Source organism: Gossypium hirsutum, chromosome A03 (assembly GCF_007990345.1).
Source record: "Gossypium hirsutum isolate 1008001.06 chromosome A03, Gossypium_hirsutum_v2.1, whole genome shotgun sequence".
In the NCBI taxonomy this organism is placed as follows: Eukaryota; Viridiplantae; Streptophyta; class Magnoliopsida; order Malvales; family Malvaceae; genus Gossypium; species Gossypium hirsutum.
In genome coordinates this window covers 20,837,062-20,853,910 of record NC_053426.1, presented here as the reverse complement: position 1 = coordinate 20,853,910, position 16,849 = coordinate 20,837,062, and the positions used below count along the sequence as shown (strand labels likewise).

General features: G+C 31.2%; 1 non-coding gene across 1 annotated transcript; it reads left to right on the top strand.

The window, feature by feature from the left end:
* The first annotated feature begins 3,376 nt into the window (after positions 1-3,376).
* LOC121225406 (small nucleolar RNA R71) lies at positions 3,377-3,482 on the top strand. Its single transcript, XR_005923280.1, has one exon. It is a non-coding gene; the product is annotated as a small nucleolar RNA R71 (small nucleolar RNA).
* Positions 3,483-16,849: the final 13,367 nt, after the last annotated feature.

Here is a 16,849-nt window from a genome sequence, read left to right as displayed (position 1 = left end):
AGATTTGTTTAAACAAAGGTAGCATAGAAATTATGTTCTTAAAAACAAAATTTCCTAAGTACTCATGTATTCTCTCTAGCCATAGAAAATATCCCTAATTTACTTAGTTTATTTGTTACATCTACTCAAGTTACTTTATACCTTTACTCACGACTTCACAAGATATTTATTTGTACTTATTTTTCTCTTTCTTTGTTTTTTTCTAACATTAGGGGATTTAGTATTTCACAAAATTCTTTAACTTGATAATCACAATGGAGCATATACTGAATTACCTAGTACTTAATCATGGCACAATTTAAATAAAAAATACTCTTGAAGCTAAGGCTTTTGACTAAAAAGATGGATGGAGCAAACAACTACCTCCTTAGCTACTTAGCCCATTACTACAGTGGAGGGCCTCAAAATTTTTTTATTACACACTTTTACTTAAACTCACATTTCTAGTCAACAACACGATGGAGTAAACAAAGTGGTGCTAACTTACTCAGTAGTTCTAAGCATTGGAGTGCCTCATTTATTTAAGTAATGTTGTGGAAAAATGATTGAATTTGGCTTCAAAAACCCTAAGTTCATTAGAAGACACTCGCTATAAAAAAAACTAAGTATAAAACATCTCATTTTTAAGAATAAAATTTGACGCATTCTAACCTAAGCTAAACTTGCCTCATCCACTGTCACATGTTCTATATATACTGAAGAATATAAGATCATCATCGAACATCACAAGTAAAGATTGAACTTATCGTAGATAAAACAATACTTAATAATCATATGGCATTGGAAAACAACTTAACTATACAAGGATGAACATACATACTAGATACAAAATGCAACCTAAATGCACAGTACACCCCTAAACCTAAGGGATGCATTATCCTCAATGCATGAATAGATATATGCAAATTATCTATATACAAAAAATGGAAAAATATATGTAATGCAATATGTATGAAAGAAAAATAAAACTTTCCATACTTAGACTGTATTGTAGATACTTCATTCTATCTGACGAGTTGATTTATGAGCAACAACCTTGTACCTCTGTTTCCTCTTTATTGGGGTCAGTTCAGCCCCATCCTTATCGGTCTCTGTGAGCTAATCAGTCAAGCGTTCAATGTCACGGTCTAGGGTAGAAACAGTTCAGTAGAAGGAGGTGGAACAACCACAGTGTTGTACATTGGTGGTGTAACTGATGGATTTGCTTCCTCTTTGTCCTCACGATCAGTTTCAATATTGGCAAACTCTATTTTCTCTAGTTTTTCCTCCGATGCTTTGGGTACATCCTCTTCATTTGCAAGATTCATTTCACCAGGCTCTGTGTCACTAAACCCTTCCCCTCCTGCAGTGTATTAAACAAAAGAAATGAAGTAACTAAAAGAAATTTAAATCGACAAGATGAAATAAAAATAAAAAAAATTTCAAGATGTTAAAGTTAAACATCTTGAAGATCAATGGGCTGTTTGTCTCACTCTACATGAGTACCCCAATAGTGCTTCAAGCGTTGCCCATCAACTTTAAATGTGCCCTCTATTTTCATGTCCTTAACATCAATAGCTCCATGCATATATATATGAGCTACCAAGCATTGTTCATCAAAATTGAAAGGTCTATTTTCCTCCAGTAAAGTGCAAAAGGGTCTCCACTCAAATGAATCTTCATCACTATTAGAATTGTTGTGGCAAAAGCTTGTGATTTCTTCCTTCACCGCTGTTTCTATCAAGTTAATTACTTGGCACTCTTCATTCTCATTAACACATTTCAGGGCATGAAATACACCAAATGTGATTTGCTGATCATTCATCCTCATGGTCAATTCACCTTTCTACACATCAATTAAAGTCCTGCCTGTAGTAAGAAAAGGTCTTCCAAGTATAATTGGCACATCATGCTCAGCTTCACATTTTAAAATAAGGAAATCTGCAGGTAAGATAAATTTATCTACCTTTACCAATATGTCTTTAATTTTATGTTCCGAATGGACATAGGATCGATTAGCCAATTCCAACGTAACTGTAGTAGGTCTTGCTTTCTCAGTTCCTAGCTTCCAGAAAATAGACATAGGCATTAGATTTTTACTTGCTCCTAAATCATATAACTCCTTACCAACATAATGATTTCCAATAAAACATGGGATAGTGAAACTCCCTAGGTCCTTTTGGAGGTAGCTTATTCATCAACATTGCTGTGCACCCTGCAGTGAGAGTAACAATTTCAAATTCCAAATCTACGCTTCTTTGACAGCATGTCTTTCATAAATTTCACATAATTAGGCCTCTGCTTCAAAGCTTCCACTAACGATATGTTGATGTAGAGTTGATTCAAAACATATAAAAACCTTTTAAACTGAATAACTTGTTTAGAATTATAGAGTCGCTGAGGAAAAGGTAAGGGTGGTTTTCGTTCAGATTGTTGATATTGTTTTGCTATGGCATTCTTGGTTGGAAACATGGTTTGATTCTGCCACAACATTTCTGTGTACCTTTTTTAGGTGATGTCTACCGTTCAATAGGTTTTGAGATCTTTTTTTGATTGTGGCTGGATTTTTTTCCTCTGTCTTGGAATCTTGAACAAATTCATCCAATTGAGCCCTACTTCTAAGAGTGATGCCCTTGCGCTACTCTTTCCCTTGGGTTCTCAAATTTTCAATATCACTTGGAAATGCTCCTTGTGGCCTTGAATTTAGAGCGTCTTCTATTTGTCCCACTTGATTTTCAAGAGCTCAGAGAGACGCAGCCTGAATCTGAATCACAACATCATTTTTGGCCATATAATCCTTTAACAAAAATTCAATAAAATTAGAAGATGATACCTGACCTTGTTGAGCTTTTTGCCTTGGCATAGGATGATTATAACCGGACAGTGCATTGTGGATATTTTTTCTTGCAACATTGTGTGAACCTCCCACACCTTGATTGTTCCAACTAAAATTCGAATATTGCTTCCACCTCGGATTGTAAGTGTCGAGATAGGGGTTATTATTCTAGTTAAAAATTCTTATATAGTAAACAGATGCTAGATTTGATGGGCATCGTCAAACGCATGGTCTTCACCATAATAAACACATACTAGCCCGACTGCTTTCATCTCTTGAACTACAGTTGGTATCTTTATTGTCTTAATCATATTAGTTAAAGATGATACCTGAGTAGTCAATGAAGTGATTGCATCAAGCTCCAAGGCACCAGCCGCTCTCTTGCCAGTTCGAACTCTTGCAATCAGATATTGATAATCATTGTTGGCAATCTTTTCTAAAATCTCAAATGCTTTATTATAAGATTTATCCAAAAAAGTACCATTGGCAGAAGCATCAACTACCATCCTTGTACGTGCATTCAACCCAGTATAGAATATTTCAATTTGAGTCCAGTGTTGGAATCCATGAATCAAACATTTTTGAACTAACTCTTTAATTATTCCCAAGCTTCATATAATATTTTATCCTCTGATTTTTGAAAAGACGTGATGTCATTTCTAAGCTTGACATTCATGTCTAGCGGATTATATCATAGCAAAAATCTCTAGCAAAGGTCATTGCATGATGCCACTATTCTCGATGGCAAAGAATTCAACCATGCTCTAGCACAATCTTTTAAAGAATATGGAAATAGTTTAAGCCGCAGAGCATCTTCAGGGACGCTCTATTGTCTAAATAAGTCACAAACTTCTAGGAGATGTCTTAAATGCATTCTTGGATCTTCAATGGGTAGTCCACTAAATTGTCTTACTATTTGCAACATCTAAAACATTACTGTTTCAACTCAAATTTCTAAGCTTGTATTTGTAGCTTGACTATCCCTGGATTCAAATCATCCAAAATTGGAACAACATGCTCTCGAATAGGTTTGTCTCAGTCATCTATCACTTGACGAATAAGAGGATTAACATCCTGGCCATTTGGATTATTGTTGGGACCAGTATCTCATTTCTAGCCATTTTTCTCAATTCTTTTCGCCTTTTTTTGTAAAGTTCTTTCAATCTCTAGGTCAAAAGGATGCTCTTTGTTTGTAGGAATGCCTCTTCTCATACACTACTGGCAAACTTGTCGAAATTAAATTAAACTAAGTTAAATTAAACTAATGTAATTAAGTAAAATAACCAAACCAAATAACACCAAATTGTTGATCCCTGGCAACAACGCCAAAAACTTGTCACGTGTAAAATGATATGCAATTTGTGCAAGTATACACATCGAATCAAGTAAAAAAGTGATGAATGAGTATTGTTCCCATGAGGATCTCTACTTCATTTATACTTTTTATGCCTATAAATAGACTTTAAATTCTAATAGTTATTAAAATTTGTACAAGAATCGTTCCCATGAGTATCGAATTAAACTTTAAATTCTAATAGTTATTAGAATTATATCTCTACTTCATTTATACTTTTTATGCATATAAATAGACTTTGAAGAAGCATTGTACTCATCCTCTTTATCAATAAAATACATTCTCTATTACTTCCCATATTTTCTTTTTTCTTTACTCTCTCTATCTCTCTTTATTTTATAACACGTTATCAGCATGATACTCAAAAAAATTTTAATTTTAAACCCATCTTGTTCTTATTTTTCATTTGATAACCCAAAAAATTTTGAAACCTACACCGCAATTACTTTGTATCCCTTTTTAATCCTTCGTTGAATTACTTTCATTATTTTTCTAACCTAGCATTCAAATTGGTCACTTGGCTACCCCAAAATTGACGAATAAAGAGGGTTTCAAACTCGTGCAGCAATTTGCTTAAAGTTCTCGGGATGAATCAAATTTAATTTCTCTTTTGACTTAAGGTAATCCTAAATTTTATATTACAAATTGTTTTATTCTATTTCCTATTTTCATTCTTAAATAAATTATTATAATTACATTTGACAAATAATTTGATTACTATTATGTTACTATTTTTTAGTGATTATAATATCAAATCTTGCCAAACTTGAATTTGATGCCCTAGACATCTCAGGCAAGAATTATTTGCTATGGGTATTATATGCTGAAATTCACCTAGATGTTAAAAGTCTAAGGAACACTAAATTAGCAAATAAAGAAGCATCTAACCAAGACAAGGAAAAAGCAATGATTTTCATTTGTCATCATCTACATGAAGAATGAAAAGTGGAATATCTCACTATGAAAGACTTTCTTGAGTTGTAGAAAATTTTGAAAGAACGATTTGACCATCAGAAAATGATGATCCTCCTTAAAGTTCATTATGATTGGATGCACTTACGGTTGTAAGATTTTAAAACTGTAAGTGAATACAATTCAAAACTTTTCAAAATTAGTTCTTAATTGAAATTATGTAGAGAGAACATAACTGATAAGGACTTGTTAAAGAAAACATTTTCAACCTTTCGTGCTACTAATGTGCTCCTACAGTAGCAATACCATGAAAAAGGTTTTAAAAAATATTCTAAATCGATTTCATGCCTTTTAGTGGCTAAACAAAATAAGGAGTTGTTGATGAAAAACCATGGAATTCGTCCCGCTAGTACTGCACCACTCCCTAAAGTGAATGCTTTAGTACACAATAAATATGGAAATGAAAAATATAGAGATCGTGATTTTGGTCGTGGTCGTAGTCGTGGACGTAGAGGGAGACGTGGTCGAGGATGTACTAGTAATTGTTATCATGATGTTTATAAGAGTGATACTTCTAACTACCAAAAAAAGAATAGAAATGAAGGACAAGAAAGATGTGGTCAAAATCATCCTTCAAAGGTTATTGAGAATTTATTTTATCGATATGGTATGTAAGGGCATTGGGCACGTACCTGTCGTACACCTAAACATTTAGTAAAACTTTATCAAGCATCCATTAAAAGAAAGAAAAATAATATTAAGACAAATTTTATATCCCAAAATAATGAAATGGAGGAAAAAAAGGAGGGTGATGTAATTCATGGCCTTAATGATATAGCCCACCTTGATGTGGCAGATTTATTTGAGAATCATTAGAAAAGTTGGTGTTATTTTAACATTTTATGTTATTTTTAAGTATGTTACATTTTCTTGCATAAAAAATACAGTTGGAGTTATTTAGGCATTTTTTATGTTATTTTAAGTATGTTTATTTTATTGCATAAAGAATAAGTTATACATATTCAATAAATATTTGCAACATTTCTAATGTTATATTTTATTTATTTTTATGAAGAATATAAATGATCAACAAAATTTTGTTCGATCCAAAATCAATGGAGACATGTGTCTTGCAGATAGTGCTACAACACATAATGCTCAAAGATAAAAAAGTATTTTTTTCTCATTTAACAATAAGTGATTCTCATATTAATACAATATCGGGTAGTTCAAAACTTATTTAAGGCTCTGGAACAACTATTATATTATTACCTAAAGGTACAAATTTTTTCTTTGATTGTGCTTTATTTTCCACTAAGTCTCAAAGAAATTTATTGAGTTTTAAAGATATTTATATTAATGGATATCATATTGAGACTATGAAAAAGAAAAAAATATTAAATATCTATATATTAAAAATGTTGAATGTGGAAAGAAATATGTTTTGGAAAGACTACCTATTTTTTCATTAAGATTATATTGTACACATATTAATGCAATTGAGACACATGTTACTACAATCAAGAAGTTTGTAAAACGACATACTTTTACTATTTGGCATGACTTGCTAGACCATCCTCGATCTATTATGATGCGAAGAATAATTGAGAATTCAATTGGGCACGCATTAAAGAACCAGAAGATTCTTGAAGTCAAGGGTTTCTCTTGTGATGCTTGTACTCAAAGTAAACTGATTAGTAGACCATCACCAGCTAAAGTTGGGATTGAATCTCCCACAATTCTAAAATGTATTCAAGGCGATATATGTGGTTCTATTCATCCACCATATGGACCATTTAGATATTTTATGGTATTGATAGATGCATCTAGTATTTGGTTACATGTATGTTTATTATCGACTCGCAACCTAGCGTTTGCGAGACTACTTGCTCAAATAATTCAATTAAGAGCACAATTTCCAAATTATGCAATAAAAACTACATGTCTTAATAATGCTGGTGAGTTTACATCTCAAGCTTTCATTGATTATTGTATGTAAATTTGGGATAAAAGTTAAACATCATATAGCTCATGTTCACACACGAAATGGTTTAGCTGAATTGTTTATCAAACGCCTCCAACTAATAGCTAGGTCATTGCTTATGAGAACAAAGCTCCCAATTACAACTTGGGGATATGCTATTTTGCATACAGCAACACTTGTGCGCATTAGTCCAACAAGTTATAATACTCCCTATTGCAATTGGCTTTTGGTTTGGAGCCAAATATTTCCCATCTTAGAATTTTTGGATGTGCAGTATATGCTCTAATTTCTCCACCACAATGAACAAAGATGGGTCTTCAAAAGAGATTGGAAATATATGTTAGTTATGAATCTCCTTCTATAATTAAGTATGTTGAACCATTAATTGGATATTTATTTATTGCACAATTTGTTAATTGTCACTTTAATAACACAATATTCCTAACATTAGGGGGAGAGAGAATAGGACTGGTAAAATAAATTTCATTGAATGAATAATCATTATCTCAATTAGATCCTCGTACAAATCAATGTGAATAAGAAGTTCAAAGGATCATAACAGAACATTGCCAACCAACTGCTAGATTCATTTACTGTCCTAAAGAGAATTAAAAAATCTCACATACTAGCTGAAAATACTCCAATATGAATTAATATCCAAATAGGGCAAACTATTAGTGCAAAAGAAAGTAATCCATGCCTGAAGTGTGGAAGACCAGTTGGTTCCAAAGATAAAAATCCTCAAAAGGAAAGGATCAAATATTCAAGGTGATTATATTATGGAAACAAGTTCCAAAGAAAAGGCCAATGATATAATTAATTATAATCATAAAACCCTAGAAGGGATTCAGGTACCTGAAAATGATGATAACGAAGAGATATTGATAAGTTATGTTACTACAGGGAAAAGATAGAACGAAAAAAGATAGTTGTCGACAACAATTTTGCATATAATATTGCTATTGAAGCAGAGAAAGAAAATGATGATCTTGAGCCTAAATCTATTGAGGAATATAGAAATAGAAATGAGTGATCAAAATGGAAAGATACAATTAAAGTAGAATTGAATTCACTTTCAAAATGTGAGGATTTTGGACTTGTAGTCCAAACACCTAAAGGTATAAAGCCGGTAGGATATAAATGGGTATTGTGCAAAACAGAAATGAAAAAAAAATGAAGTCGTAAGATATAAAGCATGACTTGTAGCACAAGCATTTTCGCAAAGGCCCAACATTGATTATAAAGAAACATATTCTCCTGTGGTAGATGCAATCACATTTAGATATCTTATTACTCTAGCAGTAGGTGAAAAACTTGACATGTATCTAATGGATGTTGTTACATCCTATTTGTATGATACACTTGATAGTGAAATTTATATGAAAATCTTTGAAGAATTTAAAATCCTAGAAGGATATAGAGTTTTTCAAGAAAATTGCTCAATCATATTAAAGAAAAGTTTATATGGATTAAAATAATCTGGACGTATGTGGTACAATCGTCTTAGTGAATACTTTTTAAAATAAGGTTAAAAAAACAATCCAATTTGTCCATATGTCTTTATAAAAAGGTTTGGATCAGATTTTGTGATAATTGTTTATGTTGATGATCTAAATATTGTTGGAACTCTTGAAGAGCTCTAACATACAATAAATTATTTAAAGAAAGAATTTGAGATGAAGAATCTTGGAAAAACAAAGTTTTGTCCTGGCTTACAGATCGAGCATTTAAAAGATGGAATTCTTACTCATCAATCAGCTTATATGAAAAAGATATTAAAGAAATTTTACATGGATAAAGCACACCCATTGAGTACTCCGATGGTTGTATGATCGTTAGATGTGAATACAGATTAATTTCATCCTTGCGAGAATGATGAAGAGTTTCTTGGTCCTAAAATACCATCTCTAAGTGATATATGAGCATTGATGTATCTTATAAACAATACGAGACTTGATATAACTTTCGTTGTAAACTTGTTAGAAAGATTTAGTTCTTATCCAACACGTAGACATTGGAATGAAATTAAACATGTATTTAGATATCTCAAAGGGACCATTGATATGAGGTTATTTTAATCAAATGATTCAAAATCCATATTAGTCAGCTATGATGATGCTGGATACTTATCAGATCCATAAAAAGGTCGATCTCAAATAGGATATTTATTTACATGTGGGGGTACTGCCATATCATGGCGTTCAGCGAAGCAAACATTAGCTGCCACTTCCTCAAATCATGCAGAAATAATTGCAATGCATTAGACATGTTGAGAGTGTGGTTGGCTAAGGTTATTGGCCCAACATATCTAGAAGATATATAATTTGCCTTTACAGGAAAAGATGTCAATTATCTTATACGAAGATAATACATCATGTATAACTCAATTGAAGGGTGGTTACATCAAAGGTGACAGAACAAAACATATTTCACCAAAATTATTCTACACCCATGATATTGAAAAAAAAACGGTGATATAAATGTTCAACAAATTCGTTCTAGTGATAATTTAACAGACCTTTTTACTAAGGCATTGCCAACTTCAACATTTGAAAGACTACTACACAAGATTGGAATGCGTCGACTCAAAGATGCCATTAGGGGGAGTCTAAAAACAAGTTGTACTCTTTTCCTTTAACTAAGATTTTGTCCCATTGGGTTTCCCTGGTAATGGTTTTTAACGAGGCAGGTTTAATAGAAGATTGTGTACTATTTTTCCTTCATTAGGTATTTCATCCACAGGATTTTTCCTAATAAGGTTTTAACGAGGCACATTATCTACCAATGGACATCCAAGGGGGGAGTGTTACGAATATATTATTAACTGGATGTCCATCAAGATCAAGATAAGCTTTGATGTACTTTAAATTCTAATAGTTACTAAAATTAAATCTCTACTTCCTTTATACTTCTTATGCGTATAAATAGAGACTTTGAAGAAGCATTGTACTCATTACATTGATCAATAAAATATATTCTCTATTGCTTCCTATATTTTCTTTGTTCTTTACTCATTCTATCTCTCTTTATTTTATAACATGAAAATATTTTTTATTTTAATAATTTTAAAAATTTTATATATGAAAATTAATTTATTTATTACAAGAATGATTATAAAAATAACATTTGTGACAACTTATCATAAAGATTTTGAATGTCAAATTGAAAATGGCATAAATTTTAAAATAAAGAGCTAGTACCAATTTTTTTATCTAAGTGTGATTCATGACCTAATAAAAAACTATATCTTTTCAAATGATTTTCACCACTCATTTTAAAATGGTACTATTTAATCATGTCTTGTCCGAAATTCTAGTCTAGTAAATATTTGCTATAATATTTCATATATATATATATACAATTTTTCATATTTAAATTTTTTTAAATCTATGAAAATAATTTTTTAGAATTTTCAAATTAAAATTTTTAATAAATTTAAAAATTTTACATATGAAAAATTCTAGTAAATATTCAATTTTTTTAATCTATGGGAATTTTATGAGTCAAGATTTCAATGAAATCAATAACGCAAGTTCCGTTGAATCCGTGGTCGGCATTTCCAAAATGCAATTTCAACTTTCTTTGAACTAAAATTTGACAAGAACTAAATATCAAATAGGAAGTATTTCAAAAATAGCTTAGATCCCAAAAGTGTTGTTGTGCGCCACATCATCCTTCTCACATTTTTTTCATTTCTTATTTTATATTTTTAAAGTATGTTAATTCCAAAGGTTTGTGGGCATCCCAAGCATTCGAAACGCATCACATTAAAACATCATCTAAAATAATGAATGAGATGTTATATATTTTGTCTCTAATGAATCATCTATTAACATGTCTTGACTACTTTGATCTTAGATTGTAGGATGCTTCTCAATGGTTTCTAACATAAACGCTTGAAGCATGTGTTCACGCAGGGGAGCCAGTGCTAGGATGGGAAGTAGTCATTTAGAGCCTTTGCGCGATTGAGGCTCAATGTTGTACCTAAAACTTTCTCCAAGAGTATTTAATTTATCTTTGAAGCTCCTTCTTCTTTAAAAAACCACCACAAATAATAATATAATAATATAAACAACAATAATGATAACAGATGAATGTCTAAAATGAAAAATAAAATATAGAGACTAAACAAAATTACCTCAAAATCGTAAATAAACCCATTCCCAAGCTGTGGGTCCCGCCACTTTCCTCCCACTCCTTTCTTCATGTAATGGGTCTCGCCACTTTATTTTTTTTTCATATTTGTTTTCTTTTTATTCCCTTTCCTATCTTTTCTTTTCTTTTGTTTTTCCTCCCTTTCACTTTTTTTCTTTTGCTTTTCTTTTTATCTTTCTTCTTCTTCTTCTTCTTTTTCTTCAACAAAGCCAAGCCACTACCTTCATCATTCTTCCTCATCATCTAGTGTCCTTAGTTCTCACTCTAAAATGAGGCTCATCCTTCTCCTCTTTCTTCTTCAGTTCAAACCTCTAGATAAAACACCCAAAATTAGGTTCACCACATGGACGAATGAACTTAGACCTAACCTTCTTCATTGTCAAACCGAGCTTGGCACTTAGACCACCACCTCATTTCATCTTGATGAGCCTTACCACCATTTAGATTTCGCAATAGAGGTCCAAAGCCTCTCCAACACCACAAGCTTCAAAGCTCTCTCTCTCCCTCTCTCTCTCTTTCTTTTCCCTTTTTTAGTTTCTCCTCTCTCTTTTATTTTTTTTGGTTTGACTCACTTATTTTTTATTTTCAAGTTTCATGTTTAGGCCTAAGCATATCTTTTTTTTCTTTTTTGGTTTTATTTTGGGTTTGGTAAGGATGGTGAGTGTCTTGTTGATAGTGGGATTGTTTGACGACTTCTAGTTTAAAAGCTTAGGTATGATGGGATTCTGATTGAGAAAGGGAGTTGTATGTTGAGCATGGTTGATGGGATGGTGGCCGAGAGGTAAGGATGATCTGTTGTATTTAGTGTCATAAGTGTAGTATTTTTGTCTATGTACACTTGTATTTTTTTGAACGAATTGGTTTAATAAAATATACATTAATTATATTAATATTCTTTGTATAAAGTTCTCACCAATTTCAACGTGCAAACCAAAATAGAAGCAAATATTGGCTCACTAGTTATCTAACGTTTAACTAATACTAAGCGGTATTACAAGACCGAATCATAATACGAAAAGACAATTTGTATTAGTAGATTAACCTAAACACGTCCTTAGTCTAATCGAAAATGAGCAAACCGATTGGAAGACTAATATGTCATCTATGAAATCCAATTGGGAAGATCCTTTATCTTGAGCATCGGGGCGGATAACTCCTAAAAGATAGAGACATAGATGTGACTGACTAGACTGACAATACATAGGATAAGAACCAAGTAGAATAGTTCCTAGATCCTTTTATGAATTTATTCACTTGTTACGTTCATAGTATGGCTTACCTAAATCCTGAGTGGATGATGGGTTATGTATGCATGACTCGTATACTTTGATGTAAGTAAAAACCTAGGTTCAAAAGGATAAAGAACAAAGAGTTGGTACATTAGGTATAAGACTTCTACAGTATGTACTGTCATTCACAATAGTGGAATTCGTAGCCCGACTAAATGTAACAGCCCATTTTTCAATGGTGTAAGAAATAGTGGTTTCGATGCCACAAATCTGATGAGCGAGTCCGTAAATTTTATTATTTAATATTTACGAGTCAAATATTGTGTTTTAATAAATTTTGATTTGATAATTTATGTTATTTGAATGAATATTTAGGTTTAAGTGGTATGCCTCTAAAGTCAAGTAGGTTAAGAGAATGAGGTATCAAGACTTTGTTTTTATAAATCAAGCCTGTAAATATTTTATTAAATATTTTTGGAGTGTTAATAGGGTCATATTAAATTTTGGTTAAGAAATTTTAACGTTTAAATAGTTAATTAATTGAAAAGAATTAAATTATAAAATATACAAATGTCGAAATCTATTAGCTAAAAAGGGTTAAATGACTAACGAATCTTAAATGAATGGACTAATGTGGTAATTATACAAAATTAGTTTGTAAGGGACGGTAGTGGCATTGCTGAATTTTTAAGTTAATTAAAGGAAAAACTTTGTAATTATATAATTAAATTAAATTAAAACATAAAACAAAATATGAAAAGAACAAAAAATTGCTTCATCTTTTTAGTTGGAGAACCGAAACTCCATGGGAGCTTGAAATAAGCTTTGGGCCAAGCTTTCTTATCTTGTATGATCAATAAACGAATTAAATGAATCTAAACTGAGGAAAAGTTAAGGTGTCGGATTAACTGTCAACTTCATTTTTAGAATTACTTTTGTTAAGGTAAGTTCGTTTAAGAATGAAAATTATTATATTTTCCATTTTGGATGAAATTATGTTCTGTTAAATATTAATTGATAAAGATGTGATAAATTATTATTATGATTCAAATAGAGGAATTAATCAAATTAAATGATATGAGAGTTAATACTAATGTATTTAGTGATTTTGAATTATAGATTGTCTATTTAAATGTTATTTTAATTAAATTAATTGTAATTCGATTATTGAATATAATTCTATAACAGCCTGTTTTTCAGTGGTATCGGAAACAGTGATTTCAGGGCCATCAAAACTGACGAGTAAATTTTTAAATATTATATTTAATATTTACGAGTTAACTGTGACTTTGAAAAGGTTTTTGATATAGTGATTTTTGTTTTAAAAGCGATTTATTAAGTTAAAGTGGTAAGACTCTAATGTCAAGTGGTTTTAGAAAATACGATTTTGGGACCTTGTTTTTATAAATTAAGCCATAAATATTTTTATAAATATTTACAGAGTGTCATTAATGTGGTATTAAAATTTCCTTGAAAAATTTTAACATTTCGATAGTTAATTAAGTAAAAAGAATTAAATCATAAAAGTTGAAAAAGTCAATTGCTATTAGTTTAAAGGTGTAAATTAATTAAAGAATTAAAATTGGATGACCTTATTGTGTAAATTATCCTTCTTAAAGATAATGGGACTGTTGGATGCTTAAATTTCTTTTTATTATAATGTTTTATGTTATTATTATATGATAAAGACAAAATAATGAATAAAAAAAGGTTAATAAAATTAAAACGTAAGCCATCATCTTCTTTAACACCGAATGACCATGGAAAGAAAGAAATGGAGAAGCTTCAAGCATCGGCCTACCTTTCGACGATGCATGTAAGTCTGTTTTAGCCCTGTTTTCAATAATTTTTATGTTTTTGATATTATTGCAACTAGGTTCAGCTAGCTCGTACCTTCAATTTTAAAACTGTTAAAGATTTTGAATGTTTCCATTGATGAATCTTGTGGTTTTTTTATGTTAAATGATGAATTCGAAATGTTGGTTGATAATTAAAAGTATTTTGTTAAGTGATTTTTATGAATTTACCGATTAGGGACTAAATTGTGAAATTAATAAATGTACAAGGATTTAATGTGAAATTATTGCACAAATGGGCTGTTTTGGATACCATGAGCATTCGGCTAAGCTCAATTTTGGGTAAAATCATTAATTTGCATGTTTTGGGCTCAAGGACTAAATTGAATAAAAGTAAAACTTTAAGGATAAATTTGTAAAAATATAAAAAATACGAAATTGCATGAAATATATTGTTTTACTGCCTAAATTGATAGTTTGAATGAAATTATTAATTTAGATCAAGACCAGGTGAAAAATCGAGGAAAATTAAAAATTACCAAAATGCCTTTAAACTTTAGTATTTCTACAATTTAGCCAGGTAAGTTCGTATGAACTGTAGTATGTATAGTTTTGGTTAAATTGAATGTTAATATGTGATTATATTGTGATTAAATCAATAAATATGTTAGTATGCAATTTACTGTATTATGAAACGACGTAAATCCAACGACTTACGACGATTATCGAGCCCCGTTTGAACATTAGGAATTCGTAGGATACAAATGACATGTCATTAGGGTTTACATGATTCGAGTACTGGTCCTGAATGTCCTACTTGTGGCTCAAGTCCTGCTTGTGTTGCGGATACTCCACAGCTCATTTGAGTAGCATCGTGTAGCTACATTCTAACCCATAGCTCGTTAGAGCATATCGATCTACAGTTGGTGTGAGCATACTGATTTACAGCTCGTGAGAGCATACCAATCTACAGCTCGAGTGAGCATACCAGTTCACAACTCGTATGAGCATACATGTACAGGATTTGACGGATTACAGTTATATGAGTTAGCACACTATGTGTGAGCTATCCCGGGTATCCAACGATATTCTAATGGTTTAACGGGAATTGTTCAGATATAAAGTGGTAAGAGTTTGATATGAACTAAGTTATAGATACATGTGAATTTCATTGAAATGGTATTACATGTTATATTGAAAGTGGAAATGGATGATATATGTATATGATACAAGAATAAATGTTATTCTCATCCATGTTTATAATGCTTATGTTATATGTTTATTTGGTTAACATGTTTGGTGTACATGCTTAGGCTTTGGCCAAGTTGTGGTTGGATTATGCCACATTAAACTTATAAGTTGCATTGAAATAGTAAGTGCTCAAATAGAAATATGTTTGTGTTCATGAAAGAGTGGTAAGGTTTAAATTATGTAATTTCTTGTGAAATGGTTTATCATGTGACTAATTCCAAAAGGAGCTATGTTTAAATGCACTAGCATGCGCTAGCTTATGGCTATGATTGAATGATATGCTTATGTGTTGTGTATTTTGCATATGAAACGGGTGTGGAAAGGTAATGAAATAGTAAGTTCATACCTGAAGTGTAGAATGATGAAAAAGGGAATGAAGAATTGAATGGATGTTGTTATTTGAGCTAATGAGAGTAAATGCAATGGAAATTAATGAAATGCAAATGAAAATAAGAAAATTTGAAAGGGTTGAAAGGTATTTAAAATCCTTCTATGCTAGGGATGATATGTATAAGTGATGTTGTGGATTTATTCACTTTGTGAATTATTAAATATAGCTTCATAAATCTTGCAGTATCGGTAAAGGATTATTCTTGATATTTATAAATTTAATATTTGAAATGGATTGATATGACTAAAGTTTATACAAGATTAATAAGAATTCATTGCTTATGTAGTTTTTTTTCCTTACTTTTTAGATTATCGAAAGCTCGATCGGATTGGAAGCTAGTCAGAGATCCATCACACTATCCATAGGTGCTTTTGGATGTTTTGATTTTGGTTATAATGGCACGTATAGGCATATTTAGATAATGTTTGGCCTATGTGTTTTGATTTTTGGAATAGCCATATGGTTTGGCTTATGTTATGGTAACTTGGTTGTGATTATGGTATTTTGAATGTTCACAAAGGTTTGGTTTTTTTGGCATGTATATAAATGGCCTTAAATTTGGCTGATATCATAGCTTATTATGCTAAAAATGTCTAAGTTAGAATGATTAATTAAGTATGCATATTATAAATTTGGTACATTTGCTATAAATGACATATGTGATCTTTGGTGCAAATTGTTGAATGGTATATTTGGTATGTTTTGTTAGGTAAAGTAAACAATTTGTTGTTGTTGCAAGCTTAATCAAAAGTTAGTTAAACATTTTGGGTAATTTGAATATGTAATGGTACATGTTGAGATGATGAGCTTGAGGTGCCATTGGGCATATTGGTTGTATGTTGCTATACATTATTTTGAATGGTTTGATTATGCATTGTTTTGGTGCATTTTATAAGGCTTGTAATATGTGCAAAAGTGCTAGTAGGTACATGCTAGGTTGGGTGAGAAAAATGGCTAGAAAA